At 38.0% G+C, this 10,198-nt stretch overlaps 1 pseudogene; it reads right to left on the reverse strand.

The window, feature by feature from the left end:
* Positions 1-6,849: 6,849 nt before the first annotated feature.
* Positions 6,850-8,234, reverse strand: LOC143661170 (NEDD8-activating enzyme E1 catalytic subunit pseudogene; annotated as a pseudogene).
* Between the last annotated feature and the right edge of the window lie 1,964 nt (positions 8,235-10,198).

The following is a 10,198-nucleotide window of genomic DNA, read 5'->3' on the forward strand; positions in this document are numbered from 1 at the left end:
GTTGTATTTAATAAGCACCTATTATATGCCAGGCATTGTGCCAGGTTCATTATATAGTATATATTAATACATTCTCAAATTTAATAAGTATAAAATCCTGTGCTTGGTACATTATATATATCCTATATAATTAAGTTATTTATACAGGAAATTACAATAAATATATTTAATTCTGTAATTACAACCCAGGGGTTGGTAGTTCTTCTTTTTCTTCTTTCATAGCTTAGAAAATTCTATTTGTGCATAGGCACAAAGACTATTGTCGGTAGAGCTAAGATTTAAATCTAGGTCTGTTTCTTTCTCTATGTTGTGAAATCTCCCGTTAGAGAACATGTCAATTTTATAAATTTTGTATTTTCCTCCTCTCTTTTCTGTATCAAACAGGAGGGCACTGGCATAAATGCCAGTACTAGCAGTCTACTGGTCTCATAAAATTTGGGCAGAGGCCCTTCCAGAGGGAAATAGATGCATAAACTGTTAATACTAGAGGGGGTCTTAGACTTCTATTACTCACATGAGAAAACTAATAATCAGAAAGGTTAAACTACTTGTCAGAGACCACACAGCATGTTAGTTATAGAGTGGGGACTAAAATCCCAGATACCTTATTAACAAATTAAGGTTCTTTGCTGATGTGTCTCCTTCTATTGAATGTGTCAGAAGTGTTCATTTGATATTAAAAAACAAAGCAACTAAAAGCCCCTTATTTAAAAAAAAATAGAGGAGATTAAAATGTAGAGGGAAGTCGATGATGTACCAGAAGCTCTTCAGATTCTTATGTTTTGGTCACAAACTATGTCTCGTCTCAGATTCTGATGAGTCTGGGCAAATTCCAGTGGTCTGAATACATTTGTGTGAAAGGCATATGTTCATGTTCTATCGGTAATAACTCAGTTAAATGACTGTCGGAGACACAGAAAACCGCACATCAGGCCAGTCTGGCATATCCTCTGCAGCGATTTATGAGACTGTAGAGGAAGGCAGTCTGGAGTGAGATGTGGCGCCTGCAGGGGCTTCCTGGTGGCTCCATCAGCCCCTGCTGTTGCTGCAGCTGCCCAGCAGAACCCTCCCGTAGAAATGCAGCTCCGAGCAGAGTTTAACATCATCAATATTTGCACAGAGAGAGTGACTCTTTCCTGCTTCCACTTCATCACTGCAATAGGCTTAAAGAGTTTTTTGCCCAGGAAGAGAAAAATGAGTCTCTGAATTTGTAAGCATACAAAGACAGCATGGCAAGGAGCAGAGAATTTTTTTTTTTTTCTGGCATCAGAGGCCTGAACCCATCTTCAATTAACTGTGTGCCCTTGGGCAAGTTCCTTGACACTGACTTCAGTGAACTTGTCTGTAAAATGAATGAGGTAGAGGATGATCTGTAAGGATCTTTCCAGGACTTATAAGTCAATCAATGTTTACCGAGTGCATACCTCGGTGTGATGTCCTAGGAATACAAAGTTGAATAAGGCAAGTCCCTATTTCAAGGAGCCCAGAGCCTTGTGGGAAATACACCAAATAACGATTAATTTATAACGACAGCTGCACTTTCTGTGCACTGGAGGTATTTCATGTTTCATGTGCTTTAACCTGCTTTATCACCACAACAATCCTTTGAGATAGTTAATGTCACATTATTATCATTTCCATTTTACCGAGAGGAAAGTGGAATTTATACAGAGTAAGTAACGTGGCCAAGGCACATGTTTAATAGATAAATGCATAATGTGCCTTGGCGACACAGAAGACAGTTAGAAAAGACTCTTTAGAGGAAGTGACATTCAAGTTTGCCCTGAAAGATGAATAGTTTACCACCAAGGTGGAGAAGGGATGGCAGAGAGGGAAAGGACACTCTTAACACAAGGAGGAGTATGGGCAAAGGCATAAAGTACATGATCCATTTAGGAAACCACAGGTAGTTTCTTGTGTGTGCCTGGAGTTTAGCATATAAGGGAAGGTCTAGTGGGAGTCTGAACAGATTGTGGCCTGGCAGTTTTCAGTTTGCATTCTAAGATTTTTCCTGTGTTCTTTAGCCAGCCATAATACAGGAGCACTCATAAATCAAGGAAAGTGATGTTCATTCCCTAGCAGCTGCGTGTAGGATTACTGGGAGAGAAACTACAGAGACAAGAACCTATCAGAAAGCCTTCACATAGGACAGCTAAGGGATGGTAAGAGCCTGGCCAAGGGACAGTGATTAACTCCTATTCAAGATAGCTTGAAAGTCAATTCTTCCAGAGTTGTCAATGACTCTTTTTAGTTGCTACAAATCCTCGTGTCCACCCTCTGAGAAAATTACCTAATATATTATTAATTTTAGAGAAAAGTCTCTCCTCATCTCTCCACCAGTTGATTATATGTCAACACTTTTAACATATGGCTGATCACACAGTAACCTCTTAAAAATATCTAGTAGGCTACTGTTATTTGTTAAGAGCAGGTGAAGCAAGGAGGAGTACCATGATGGGTAATTGCTCTGGGGTCCAAAGATGGCAGAGCAAAGGCAGGGACAGTGGGACCCATTGGGTTAGTATTTTACCCAGCTCTTCTTACCTATTTGGGATTTTCCTTATCCTCCACACAAAAGCAAAAACAAAAACAAAAACACAAATATTAATAGGGGAAAAATCCAACATTTGGGCAACATTATAGTCAACTTAATTTCCTGCCAACCAAGGAAAAATAAACACCTTTGCAAAGAAGGAAGAATTTTGTTACTGATAATACATTTTTAAACATTTCTTTTGAGATATACTTCACATACTATAAAATCCACCCATTTAAAGTGTAAAATACAGTGCCTTTTATATAGTCACAGAGTTGTACAATCATCACAACAATCTATGTTTAGAACTTTCATCACCCCAAAAAGAAACCCCATATCCATTAAAAGTCATTTCCCATTTCCGCCTGAAACTCTCAGCCATGGGTAACCACAAATCTAGTTTCTGTCTCTATGGATTTTCCTATTATGGATATTTAATATAAATGGAATCATATAATATATGATCTTTTGCAAATGGCTTCTTTCACTTAGCTTAACGTTTTCAAGGTTCATCCATGCATGTTGTTGTAGCATGAATGAGTATTTTGTTCCTTTTTATGACTGAATATTATTCCATTAAATAAATACATCACATTTTCTTTATTCATTCTTCAGTTGGAAGACATTCAAACTGTTTCCACTTTTTGGCTGTTATGATTAATGCTGCTATAAACAAGAGTGTACAAAATTTTGTGTGGACATATGTTCTCATTTCTCTTGGATATATACCTAGGAGTGCAATTGCTGGGCATATGGTAACTCTATGTTTAACAATTTGAAGAACTGCCAAACTGTTCCAAAGTGGCTGCATCATTTTACATCCTCATCAGCAATGTACGAAGACTCCGTTCTCTGCATCCTCGTCAGCACGTGTTTCCTACCTTTTTGATCACAGCCGTCCTAGCGCGCATGAAACGGTATCTCGTTGTGGTCTGGACCTGCATTTTTCTAATGGTTAATACTGCTGAGCATTTTCTCATGTACTTATCGAATGTTTATTTAACTTCTGTGGAGAAGTCTATTCAAATCCTCTGCCCATTTTTTAATTGGGTTTGTCTTTTCTAATGGGGAATGGTAAGAGTCTGGAGACAAATTCCTAAGCAGATAATCAGATATATCATTTACAAATACTTTCTTCCATCTTGTGGATTCTCTGTTCACCGTTTTTAATGGTATAATTGGCAATACAAAGATTTTTAATTTTGATCAAGTCCAATTTATCTATTTTTATTTTTGTTGCTTTTCCCTTGGTGTCAAAGCTAAGAAACCACTGCCTAGTGCATGTCCATGAAAAGTACTCTTAAATTTTCTTCTAACAGTTTTACAGGTTTTGCTCTTACATTAAATCTACAATCCATTTTGAGTTAAGTTTTGTATATGATATAAGGAAGGGGTTCAAATTCATTCTTTTGCCTGTGGTTACCCAGTTGTCCTAGCATGATTTGTTATAAAGACTATTCTTTGCTGATTGAAATATCTTGACCCCTCTTTCAAAAATCACTTGACCATAAATGTAAGAGTTTATTTCTGGACTCTGAATTCTATACCATTGATCCATTAGTTGATTCTTATGTCCATAACACATTGTTTTGACCACTGTTGCTTTGTAGTAAATTCTGAAATTCAAAGGTATAAGTTTTAACTTTGTTCTCCTTTTGCAAGATTGTTTTGGTTATTCTGGGTCCCTCGGATTCCCACATAAATTTTAGAACCAGTTTATCAACTTCTGCAAAAAATCTAGCTGGAATTTTGGTAGAAATGGCACTGAGTTTGTAGATCAATTTGAGGAGACTTTCATCTTAATATGATGATAGTCTCAAATCAAAGGTTTTTGATCCATGAACTGGAACATCTGTTTATTTATTTAGATCTTCTTTAACTTCTTTAAACAATATTTTATGGTGTTAAATGTACATGTTTTGTACTTCTTTTGCTAAATGTATTCTTATTTTATTTTTTAATGCTATCTTACATAGAAATGTTTCCTTAATTTCATTTCAGATTGTTCATTGCTACTGTATAAAAATAATACAGATTTTTTTAGAAAATATATGATTTTATTAATAAATAGTACAAAAGCGTCAGTGATAACTATCTAAACATTGAATTCTTTAAGCATCCATGTCTTGGGTTTAATATTGTGCATACTGGCCTCCATGCATTGCAAATAAACACATGAAACTATTTCCCATTTCCATGCGTAGGTATTCAGTTATAACCCCATTTACAAAGTATTATACACAAGATAGCCCTTCGTTATAATTAATATTCATTCGGACAGCCATAATTTAATGAATATTAAATCAAACAACAAATATCCTATGTTCAATATGTTCTGGATATTATACAGGTTTCAATATTTAATGTTATTTAAAACTCAATTTTCTTTAAAGGGATACCTTTTTCATATGTGGGTGGTCAACTTTTACATGTGGGTGCTCAACTGAAAGTTGAGGAATGCGTTCTTTGACCATAATTACAAAATTCAATAACAAAAGAGGGTGTATGCTGCTTCTTCTAAGAGAACTGATACATTTTCTCATCCTCTTTTTCTCCAGGCATCGTTTTGCATATTACTAATGAAAGTGCTTAAAAGCACTGTTCTAGTTTGCTTGCTGCCAGAAAGCAATACACCAGAAACAATGGCTTTTAAAAGGGGGAATTTAGTAAGTTACATGTCTACAGTTCTAAGGCCATGAAAATCTCCAAATAAAAGCAAGTCTATAAAAATGTCGAAATTAAGGCACCATCAAGAGGTTACCTTCATTCAAGAAAGGCCGATGAAGTTCAGAGTTTCTCTCTCAACTGGAAAGGCCCGTGGAGAACACATCCGCTAGCTTTCTCTCCAGGAATCTTCTTTCACAAAGCTCCCCTAGGGGCATTTCTCTTCTTAATCCCCAAAGATCTCTGGCTGTGTGGGCCCTGGTGGTTCTTGTGATTCTGCTCTGTTGCTCCCCCTCGCTCTGCAGCTCTCTCCAAAATGCTTCCCCTTTTAAAGGATTCCAATAAACTAATCAAGACTCACCTGGAATGAGTGGAGTCATTTCTCCCTCTCTTCAAAAGTTAATATCTACAATTGGGCTTGCCACATCTCTGTGGAGATAATCTAATCAAATTTCCAGCATCCAGTACTGAATAGGATTTAAAAGAAACGGCTGCCACCACAAGATTGGAGTAGGATTAGAACATGGCTTTTCTAGGGTACATAAATCCTTTCAAACCAGCACATTCCACCCTCTGGACCCTAAAAGAGACATGTTTTTTCCCATATACAAAATACATTCATCCTTAAACCATTTCAGTAACAATTCAAATATAATACAAGGTTAAAACCGTAGAAAGACTCATCGAAGTCAGCTACAGCCATGGGCAGTACTAAGGCAAAATTCTCCTCTGCCTCTGGACCTGTAAAACTCAAAACAAGTCATTTGCTGCCAAGATACAAAGGAGGGACAGTCATAGGACACATGTCCCCATTTCCATAGGGAGAAATTGGAAGGAACACAGAAGTTGCTGGACCCAAGCAGTATCGAAAACTTGCATGACAAACTTCATTAGATTTCAAGGTCTGAGAGTCATTTATCTTCAGAGCTTTAGAAAGCGGCAGTCCCACCCTCTCCAAGGACCTACGCAGTGGCCTGTCTCTTTCTGAAAGCAACCTTAGGGGACATTGGGGAGACCATATTTTTCTGGGCTCCACCCTCTGCAAGCATCAGGGCACACCTAGGCTCTCTGTCATCTGCTCAACCCCTCTATGTGGTGGTAGCCAGGCTCTCCAAGGAATGTGCTCCACCCTCTCCAAGGCCTGAGGTGACATCACTCTTCCACTGCAAGGAAGTGAAAGGCCCATCCTGGGGTTGGGGCAAATGAAACCTACCCATGGGCTTGGGTGTGTCTGCTCTCCTGGCCTGAGGTTTCCTGACTTGAGACTTTAGCTTTCTTAGTTCTGCCTCTGAAGTTATTTTACCTTCACATTGTCCCTTTTCTGAGACCCCCAGTCCAGACTGGCAGTGGCTCTATTTATTCAGGTCTCATAGCACTCTGGTTGGCTTTCTAGGTAGTAAGCAAGGATTGTGCCCATCAAACAGCAGGAGTTTCCACAAATCTTTCCTGGATTACTCCATCTCCAATCATGGCTTTCTCTGAAAGTACCAATCCCAAAAATCTCTTCACAGGAACATTATAAAATTTAAAAAGTGGTTCTTTATATTTAAAAAAATCAATTTCCACCAACACTAATGCTAAAAGTGACAGCAATTATATTTCCTTGCATCCACAAAGTGATATTTCCATGAGTTTACTATTATGTGCAAATTTATTTCCCTTAAGAAGTAAAATGAAGTTTGAATAGTACAGTCTGTGAGGTGGTGACATCTGCAACTGCCAGTTCTTGCCCATCAACAAGTCCCAATTCTTTCAATGTCTTCGAGAGTTTTGACCCTGTTTGCTCTTCAACAGAGATTACTGACTGTAAGTAAAGTGCTCTGTTTTCCCCCTAAAGTGACTCTGATGGCTGGAGATTTCATCTGCAGAGATGCATTGCCGGTTAGATAACCCAAAGCTTCCTGTTGTTTAGCTGAAGGAGAAAACTGAATATTTTGAGGAAGTTGGCTACAAGCTGGACAGTTTACCTTTCTCTCTGCTTCAAATGTATATGTGTACAGCCAATCCACGTGACTGAACACCAAGTAATTATTAAGGGGAACGTATGCGCTTGTGGCTATTTTAAAAACTGAAGTGGCACACACAGCTGCAATGACTGCATTTGTGGAAGCTGCTGCAGGAATGATTTGTTTAAAACACCTTAGTGAGTCTATATGTAGTATCTCTAATATTATATTGTGATACTGTCTGTAGGGATTTTTGGAAAATCCACTGAATATGGTCAGTATCACCTCCATCTAATGGTACCCCTTCTCCAAAAGGTTGCTCCTTAGGCTACTGCAATATTCCTACATACTCAATACAGGTCCTGGTAGCCTGGCCATAGATGCAATGGTGCACATGGGAAAATTAACCTGAGCTGGATAAAGTTCTAGTGCACATTCAATACAACCAGTCATTCCCGGCAGAATCACCCTGGCATTTCCTTTAAAACCTTTTGTTCCCCCATCTATCAAAGGGACAGTGGAGCTTAGATCTAACATACCATCTTCATGTTTTAAAAGAGATAGCAGCATGCCATTTATCCATCTTCTGGCAATGATAGGGCCTGGTCCACATAAAATAATACAAAATTGTTGATAGAAAGTATCATTAAAATCCTGAATCTTGTTGAAATGTGGAACTGCGTTGCAATTAAAAATTCTATCATTTAGAAATTCAGCAGCATCTTCAGCTTTAGGTTTTTCAACATCTTTAGGCCTAAACAACAACTGCCTATTCAGATTGGAAACATCTACAGTGTCCATGTCTATAACATGAATCTGTCTAAAACCAGACAATGCCAGAGCTTTCAGCAGCTCACCTCCTAAGCCCAGCTCCGGTAACAAGAGTTTTACATGTACCTGACAAAAACTGGAGAGATTCAGTGCTCAGTTCAAAATAAGGATCCACATCTCTCCAGGAACTTCTTTACATGGTTCCAACAACTTTCCCAGTCTCCAGTGTCCCCAGACCCACCATCAACAGATATTTTCTCAGCCAGCAGCTTCTCTAGTCTCCTTTTTTTCTTCTCCAGCTCCTCACCATCTGCCATATTGTTTTCCCAAAATTGATTTTTGTATATTGATAATGTATTCTGCAATCCTGCTCAACTCCTGTATTAGTTCTAATAGTTTTTGTGTGGATTCATTATTATTATCTGTATATTACATGTTATTTGCAAACTTATATGTTTTACTTCTTTCTTTCCAATCTAGATGCCCTTTATTTCTTTTTCTTCCCTAATTGTCTAAGCTAGAACACACAGTACAATGTTCAATGGAAGTGATAAGAGTGGACATCCTTGTTTTATTCCTAATTTTAGGGCAGAAAGCATTTAGACTTTTGTATGATATTAGCTATGGGAATCGATACGTTTTAAATCTATTCTAATTTATATGGTCTCTCTCTCTCTCTCTGTCACTCTCTCTCCTCTTCCTTCTTCTCTCCATCCACCCCTTTTCCCTTCCTTCCTCTTTCCTTCCCTCACACTCTCTTTCTCTCTCTGCTTGTTTTCCTCTCCCTGGCATTAAACCCTTACCTGAGGCAGTCCAAAGAGGCAGAATGGGGATTGGAGTAAATTAACTGGTAGAGCTTTTCTAAAGACTGGCAATTAATTATTTTTCTCTTAGAAGAATTATCCTAACTCATGCCACCTCCCAGAGAAAGGTCAGTTCTAATAGTCCTCATGCAGGTGTTCTAGGATAAGTCTTTATTTGTAGCCATTGGGATGATTATCAATTTTTCTGTTTTTGTTTTTGTTTTGCTATTGTTCTTTTCGTTGTTGTTAGCAGAGGATTGACGTGATTAGATTTCTGCGTTAGTGGAATCTCTGTTATTATTTCTCATTGAGGCTACATGAGAATCGTTTGTTTCTACTTTTGGTTCTTGGCACTGAGGAAAACCTAAGAGTACTAACTTGTTTATGAACTTGGATTTTTAAAAATATTTTTAGTGACAAATCTTCACACATATATAGTCCATACGTGGTGTACATTCAATGGCTCATAGTATCATCACATAGTTGCGTATTCATCACCATGATAATTTTTTAGAATGTTTGCATCATTCCAGAAAAAGAAATAAAAAGAAAAAAGAACAAACTCATATATATCCCCCTTAGTCCTTCTCATTGACCACTAGTATTTCAATCTGCCCAATTTATTTTCCCCCTCATATACATAATACATAAATAAATACCCTATTATTTATGTATTTTTTATCCATATTTTTTACTCATCTCTCCATACCCTGGATAAAAGGAGCATTAGACACAAGGTTTTCACAATCACACTGTCATACTGTAAATGTTAGATCATTATACACAGTTTTCAAGAATCAAGGCTACTGGAGCACAGCTCAACAGCTTCAGGTACTTCACTCCAGCCAAATCCAATACACCATAAACTAAAAATGGATATCTATGTAATGTATGAGAATAACCTCCAGGATAACCTCTCATCTCTGTTTGAAATCTCTCAGTCACTGAAACTTTATTTTGTCTCATTTCTCTCTCCCTCCTTTTATTCAAGAACACGTTCTCAACCCCATGCTGCCAGGTCCCAGTGAATCCCAGGAGTTCTGTCCCACTTTGCCAGGGAGATTTACATTTCTGGGAGTTATGTCCCATGCATTGGAGAGGGCAGGGAGTTCACCTAATGACTTGGCTTAGAGAGAGAGGCCACAACTGAGCAACAAAAGAGGTCCTGTGGGGGTGACTCTTAGGCATAATTTTAAGTAGGCTTAGTCTATCCTTTGCAGGAATAAGTTTCATAGGGGCAAACCCAAAGATCGAGGGCTTGGCCTATTGATTTGGTTGTCTCCACTGCCTGCAAGAATATCAGAATTTCTTCAAATGGGTAAGCTGAAAATTTCTTCCTTTCTGCCCTGTCCCCCAAGAGGATTTTGCAAATACTTCTTTATTTACTACTCAAATTACTCCGAGATATATTGGGGCATCACACTAACCTAGATAAACCAACAAGATCACATGCCCTTTGTAAGATTCCATGGACTTAT

This window comes from Tamandua tetradactyla, chromosome 2 (genome assembly GCF_023851605.1).
Source record: "Tamandua tetradactyla isolate mTamTet1 chromosome 2, mTamTet1.pri, whole genome shotgun sequence".
NCBI classification, from domain to species: Eukaryota; Metazoa; Chordata; class Mammalia; order Pilosa; family Myrmecophagidae; genus Tamandua; species Tamandua tetradactyla.